The 7,402-nt window shown below is 36.7% G+C and overlaps 1 long non-coding RNA gene across 1 annotated transcript; it reads left to right on the top strand.

Moving 5' to 3' along the window:
* The first annotated feature begins 277 nt into the window (after positions 1-277).
* LOC148112574 (uncharacterized) lies at positions 278-2,010 on the top strand. The gene is made up of 2 exons (XR_015729083.1): positions 278-361; positions 1,482-2,010. It is a non-coding gene; the product is annotated as an uncharacterized LOC148112574 (long non-coding RNA).
* The last annotated feature ends 5,392 nt before the right edge of the window (positions 2,011-7,402 follow it).

Here is a 7,402-nt window from a genome sequence, read left to right as displayed (position 1 = left end):
ATTATCTGGAATTTGGTTACTTTTTCAGCACTGAAAAAGTAACCAAATAAGACCCAGTAACCAAATAAGTAACCAAATAAGACCCAGAACTGGGTCTTATTAGTTGAAGAATTTAAATTTGATTTTTCTTGTCATGAGAAACTAGAAATCGGAAATCTGGTAGCACTTTTGCTGTTTAACAAATTTCATTATTATTTTGTTTAATTATATTTATCATCAGATGCATGAAAGCTGATACCATTTATTTATTTATTTATTTATTTATTATTTTTATTGTTTTATTTATTTCCTGCCTTTATTATTTTTACAGATATATCAACACACATTCTTCCTCCTATTTTGCCAACAACAACCTTGTGAAGTGAGTTGGACTGAGAAGGAGTAACTGTGCCACAGTCACTCTCAAATAAATTTTATTTCAAATTAATTAATTTAACAAGTATTAGATAAATCTAATAAAATGTCTAATAAAATTTGTCCAAAAATGTGCTACTTGATTACACTTGATTTTTGGCTATCATAAACCAAGATCCATCCATCCATCCATCTATCATCTATCATCTATCTATATCTATCGATCTATCTCTATCTATCTATCTATCTATCTATCTATCTATCTATCATCTATAATCAATCTATCTATCATCTATCTATCATCTATCTATCTATCATCTATCATCTATCTATCTATCATCTATCTATCATCTATCTATCTATCTATCTATCTATCTATCTATCATCTATCATCTATCATCTATCATCTATCATCTATCTATCTATATCTATCATCTATCTATCATCTATCTATCATCTATCTATCTATCTATCTATCTATCTATCTATCTATCATCTCTCTCTCTCTCTCTCTCTCTCTCTATCTATCTATCTATCTATCTATCATCTCTCTCTCTCTCTCTCTCTCTATCTATCTATCTATCTATCATTTATCTATCACCTAATCTGTCACACTTCTTAACTCTCCATCACACTCAGGCTTTCCTTCTACAGATACAGGTAGTCCTGTAAGTCCTATAACTTACAACCACAATTGAGCCCAATATTTATGTTGTTAAGTGAAAAATATGTTACCTGAGTTTTGTCCCATTTTACAACTTTTCTTGCCACATTGGTTAAATTTCCTAAGTGAGACGGTTGTAAAGCATCCAAATGTAAACCATGTGACCTTGGGGATGCTGCAATGGTCATAAGTGTGAAAAATGGTCATAAGTCATTTTTTCAGTGCTGTTGTAACTTCAAATGGTCACTAAATGAACTTTTGTAAGTCGAGAACTACCTGTACTCTGGAGTCATTCTTATTTGAAAACGGTTGGAGACATATTTTTTCTTGAGAATATGGTCATAACAGAATCATCACTCTCAGTCAGTTATTATGTAATGATATCTTCAGAACTCTCAAGAGTCTACAAAAGGAATATAACTTATCTAAAACTAAATCTAACTTATCTGATTGTCTAATGCAGGGGTGTCAAACTCGCAGGCCATGGGCCGGCTGCGTCATGTGCTGGCCACGCCCACCCCCATTTTAGCGAAGGGGTCCTTGAATGAGAAGGTAGTGTGGAGTCCACCTCCTCCACATTGCTAACGGGTGGCAGCTGCTCCTGATCCTTGCCTGGAACCTCCTGGCCAACTTGCTGAAGCTGTGGCTCACCTTCCTGAGCCTCTCGCTCGTCTGATTGACCCACCTGAGGCTGCTCCTGCAGGCTAGCACTCTCCGAGCCCCGATCCTGACTAACACTCTTCTCCATCCTTTCCTCTGCTGACTCAAACTCACCCTCTTCCTCTGAATTCGCATCCGGAGAAAGATCTGGGGCGGATCCATGACAGTGACTGAAGTTACCATGATGCTGAATAAGGGGTACTTGTAGGAAGTTTCTGCAGATTTCTGGGGTTTTTATATTGTTGAATTTTAATGTCATACTCCACCCGGAGTAACTGTGTGCTGGTTGGGCAGTCATATAAATCTATTAAATAAATACAACGAATAATAAATGTTCTCATAATTGCAGCTGTCACAAGCATCCCTGTAGTCATAGAAGTGCACTTTGGGCATTGGTGACCAGTTCACAATTACAATGCATAGTGTCCCACAGTCTTTGAATGACAATTGGAACCTTCATTGCCAGCTTTCAACAAGCAATGGAGAAACTAGTAGGAGGTTGAAAATGGCAGTCACATGACTTTGGGATTCATGTAACCATGGCAATTGTATCTGCCGGACCCTATGCCTTACCATCACTGAGCAATGGAGTTTCTGTTACTAATTACCATTACCACAGTTGTCAGTTTTTAGCTAATGGCCTTCATTCACACTGAGTTCTTCCTTATGTACAGTACATAAGGACAATGAAGACTTCCAATATCACTTCAGTTCTGCATTAATAATACTGAAATTTCTATTGGAAATTTACTTTGGGGACAATAATTTTGTTAAACAGCAGGAAGAGGGATGGCCATATACGTAATTTAAATAAATTTAAATAATATTTAAATAAATATATATATATATATAATGACTCAAACTATACATCAGTGAAAATTAATACTTGAGTAACCTTACTAGTTTATCTATATGTTATTTATTTTTATTTCATCTTAATTACTTTATAGGTAACTCAAGACAGTGAACATACATAATACTTTTTTCCTCCTCCTGTTTTCCCCACAACAACAATCCTGGGAGGTGGGCTGAGGTGAGAGAAATGGACTCGCTCACAGTTACCTAGCCAGCTTTCATGTCTAACACAGAACTAGAACTCACAGTCCCCTGGTTTCTAGACTAGCACCTTAATCACTATGCAAACTGACTCTCTTTAATATCTATCCCCTCCACCTGTAATGCTGTAATGTGTTAAATCAGGGGTGTCAAACTGGTGGCCCGTTGGCTGGATGTGTCACACCACCCGAGCTCCGTGAAGGGAATAAACATCGCGATACGTCACATGATGGCAATGTGACACCGCAAGTTTGACACATGTGTTAAATCAAGGATTAAGCAGAAATTCAGTAACCGAATCCATTTTCCAATATGGAAATAGTATAATAGTATAAAACAACTTAAATATTGTCTAAGAAAAAAAATATGGCATCCTTAGTCCAAATTAGCCACTAAACAGGAATTAATGATTAATATTTGCTGCCAGTAGCTAAAATTAAATTGTAAAATAGGTTTACTTCTTGGCCAAAAAGCTTTAAGCATTTACTGTTGCCCAGATAATGCGCATCTGTGCTGATCACTTGGAAATCATTTTCTTTTATGGGGGTTTTTTCCCTACTCCTCCATATGCATGTATCTTGTGAATAATTGGCTGCTTAGAATAAAGTTGGATGAGTTTGAGGCAGCAAGAAAGACTGTCATTAATTGCTTTGTGGGTTTACTTGTATACAAGTTCCTTCAGGTGCAGATTACAACAGTTTTATTTTTCTTACAAGCACTCTTTGTGCTGTCTCAGCTAGCTTTGCTAATGAATTAGATGGAAGGCCTGTAGAGCACATGCAGTCACCAAAAATTAAAAATATAAAATAAAATATGTTGGGTTGCCAACATATTCTAATAAAGGTTTCTAATTTGCTCAAGGTGAGCAAATCCATGGGAATGGGCAATTTTTAATAAATGATATCTTGGCATTGTATCTTTGCCAGAAGCTGAAGACTTCTTTTTTTCTGCAACAAAGGCAGTCTAAAATAGAAAACACAAATAAGAGTTATATTACTTGCACTTAAAATTTGCCAGTTAAATATATGAGGTTTTTGAGAAACTTCCCAGCGCTACTGGGAGTCAGGCAGCATATAAATTTATTTACAATATATTGTTGTATCCAGAGGTGGGATTCACGTACCTTCCCTACCGGTTTGTAAATGTGAGCACACGTGCTTCTGCACATATACGCATTGCTCGCGCATTACATGGGATGGCAGAGCCTCGTACAGTCGCCACTTCCGGTTAACCCAAACCGGATAGAACCAACTGAATCCCACCACTGGATGTATCATATAAATTATTATTATATACCCAACATGAAATCATAGTTGCCAGTTTTTAGCTAATGGTCTTCCTTCACACTGAGTTCTTCCCAAGAACCTATGGTATTGTACTGTGTTGATGTAGCATATGTGCAGAGCCAAACAGTATGCATTTTATAATCAACAGGTGGAAATTTTGCCAATGTGCATATTTTCTAAGTGTCATCCAGGTTTTTTGATATAATACTCAGTGCAACTATAACTCCCGGGACCACCACTGCCAGTTTATGCCATAATCTTTCAACTTCAATATTGAGATTGACACTGTATTTTCTTGATACTTTGTAATCTTCTCCAATACGTTGTCTTTCTAATAACTAGAATCCATATATAATTTTCTATCATAAGTTTCCATTACTTAGTCTATATGTTTGGTCTAACCCTATTGCCATGTTGACTGGGAATTACAATTTTAGGTCAAAGTTTTCACTTATTTTGCTGATGAAAGACTGAAGATTTCAATGCATAAAAAAGGATTGTGGCAGAAATATATTGCTTTGATAACAAAAATCCCAGATTGTACCACTGGATTATTCCAGTAGAGCAAAGGAAACCCCCTAAAGCAAGGGTGTCAAACTCGCGTCGTCATGGCATCATCATGAGATGTATCGCGACTTTTTCCCCCTTCGCTAAACCAGGCCAGCGTGTGACGCATGCGGCCCACATGCCACGAGTTTGACATCCCTGCTCTAAAGAAAGTAGGTGAGCGTATCAATGTGGTCAATTCTAAATCTAAATCTACAGTAAAACAAAGGCTCTGAATTCTTTATCTGGTTTGCTATTGGAACTGTGCAAAACGTTATTCTGGATTTAGGGTTGTTTCATTTAATTTCTACATAAAATCAACTTTATAAATTGAATTGTCAACATGGAATGTGTATAAATGGATCGGTTGCTTCGGAATTGATCTGATATTTTCATATTTTCATATTTATTTATTTATTTATTTATTTATTTTTATTTTTATACCGCCCTTCTCCCGCAGGACTCAGGACAGTGCACAGCCAAAATAAAACATAGTATACAAAATTTAAAAACAATTTAAAAACAGTTAAATAATTTTGGCCCAAATAATTTAAAACAACCCAATTAAAACCGAATCAATTAAAACTGAGAGGATGGGATCAAGCCAGCCCGGCTAGATGGAATAAGTGTGTTTTCAGGGCCCGACGAAAAGTCCGGAGGTCTGATATTGTGCGTATCTCAGGGGGTAGGTCATTCCAGAGGACTGGTGCCGCCACAGAGAAGGCTTTCCCCCTGGGGGTCGCCAGCCGGCACTGTCTGGCTGACGGCACCCTGAGGAGGCCCTCTCTATGCGAGTGAACCGGCCAGTGGGAGGCTATTGGCGGCAGAAGGCGGTCTCGCAAATACCCCGGCCCTAAGCCATGGAGCGCTTTAAAGGTGGTCACCAACACCTTGAAGCGCACTATGTATATTTCTATACATAGAAATATTTTTACACATTTCATAAATAGATCAGATAAATATGGTAACCCAAATGGAAGTCCACATCAAATTAAAATTTTGAACTGAATTGATCCCACTATTAAGACAGAATCATCAATTGTTGATATTATCTTTTTGGCAAGACAATCTTAAATGGACAAATACCAGAACTCTAGACACAATTACACAGGCATTTGTCTGGCTCCTGAAATATTCTTTATTATGGGCCACGTATAGTAGCTTATAGACATTAAAGGGTAAAAGATGTACACTATCTATAAGTAATATCTGCGTGGCAAGCAACCAGAAGAACAAGTACTGGTAAGTATAAGTTAATTAAAATGCAATTAGGAGGCAATCTTGACAAGCCAGGAGTAATATGTTTTAAAAAGTTGTGACAAAATTGCAGCTACTTTGCCCTACTTATGCTCATATTTAGCAAGGTACAAATAAGTGCAATGCACTCAGTAGGTCATACACACTTTCCAGGTTTATTTTGATGCATTTAAGGTTGTTGTTTTTGTGTTTTCCTTTGCTTTTCTACTTAACCTTGACATTTAGTTAACTGAAGATGTCCAAACGGCCACAAGGAGGTGAAAAACTGATGTCCATATTTTAGTTTCTTATTTATGCACAAGTCTAATGTAAAGATGGCACTTTTGTGAATCACCGTATGAAGCCCCAAAAAGAAAAGTGTTTCTTTGCTCCAATTAGGACACAAAACCTGGATTCACATACTAGAATATGCTCAACTAAACCAGCATGTGCTTTGCTTAAATTAATCTTAAAATATTGAGCAAACCCAGCAAATGTGTTTCATGAGCCTTGGCTTATGGACAAACTGAATCACTTTTGAGAAACCCATTAAACAGTAGCCCATGCCCTGAAACTAGTAGGTCAAAGTTCAGTGCAGTTTAACTTAGAACATCCTACGTCATCCTTCATTTTTGCCTCTATTCATGTCAGTAGAGAGGCAGCTTTCAGTGATAACTCAAGCAAAGAACAATATTCCCAGCAGCTTGCATTGTAAGTAGAGCTAGAGGGTTCTTAACCATTCAGCCACTGTTGTCTTGCTAATTCACAATAGTCCTTTTCTCTCAGGCTTCAAACACCTGCAACTTAATGAAAGCGTACATTGTTACTTCAAGTGCGGGAGACAGCACATGCAGTGTCTACTTCAGCAGCAAAAGATGAGGAGGGGGGTGACTTCCCATTTATTCACCCAACTCCCACAACACTGTAAGGGAGCATTGCCATTTCCGCTCATCTGCAGACCGTAAGTTTTCCACTAGGTCAATAAGCTTAATATGACACAATTTGCTTTTGAAAAACCAAAAACATTGTTCATGTTTTTGTGTGAAAAAAATGACAGAAATTGTTCAGAATTCTCGTATTTCTATCCTGGAAACAAATGATAAGTTCAAAATGCAGTAATAGCCAAACACTATATTTGAGATCTAGTAAGCTATATTCAAGCAAGAAAGTGACATCAATTATTTCATACTTAGATTCAAACAAACTTGTCCTATTCTTAAGTTTTCTGATTGCTTCTTTTTAAGCTTATTCCACAGAAGAAAATTGAAAATGTAATAAATATATCTAAAATAGATTCTGTTGGACTAAAAATTATTTATAAAAATACACAAGGTATGCATGAAGTATTGAATTGGTTTTATGTGTAAAGAATGCTGTATAGATAGATAGATGATAGATAGACAGACAGACAGACAGACAGACAGACAGATAGATAGATAGATAGATAGATAGATAGATAGATAGATGATAGATAGAGATAGATAGATAGATAGATAGATAGATACATACATACATACATACATACATACATGCATGCATGCATGCATGCATAGATAGATAGATTCTGTGTTTCCTTGAAAATAAGATCGTCTTATATTTT

Source organism: Pantherophis guttatus, chromosome 8 (genome assembly GCF_059756535.1).
Source record: "Pantherophis guttatus breed Tessera chromosome 8, ASM5975653v1, whole genome shotgun sequence".
NCBI lineage: Eukaryota > Metazoa > Chordata > Lepidosauria > Squamata > Colubridae > Pantherophis > Pantherophis guttatus.
Note: the sequence above shows the minus strand (reverse complement) of the source record. Positions and strands in the feature narration are given on the sequence as shown.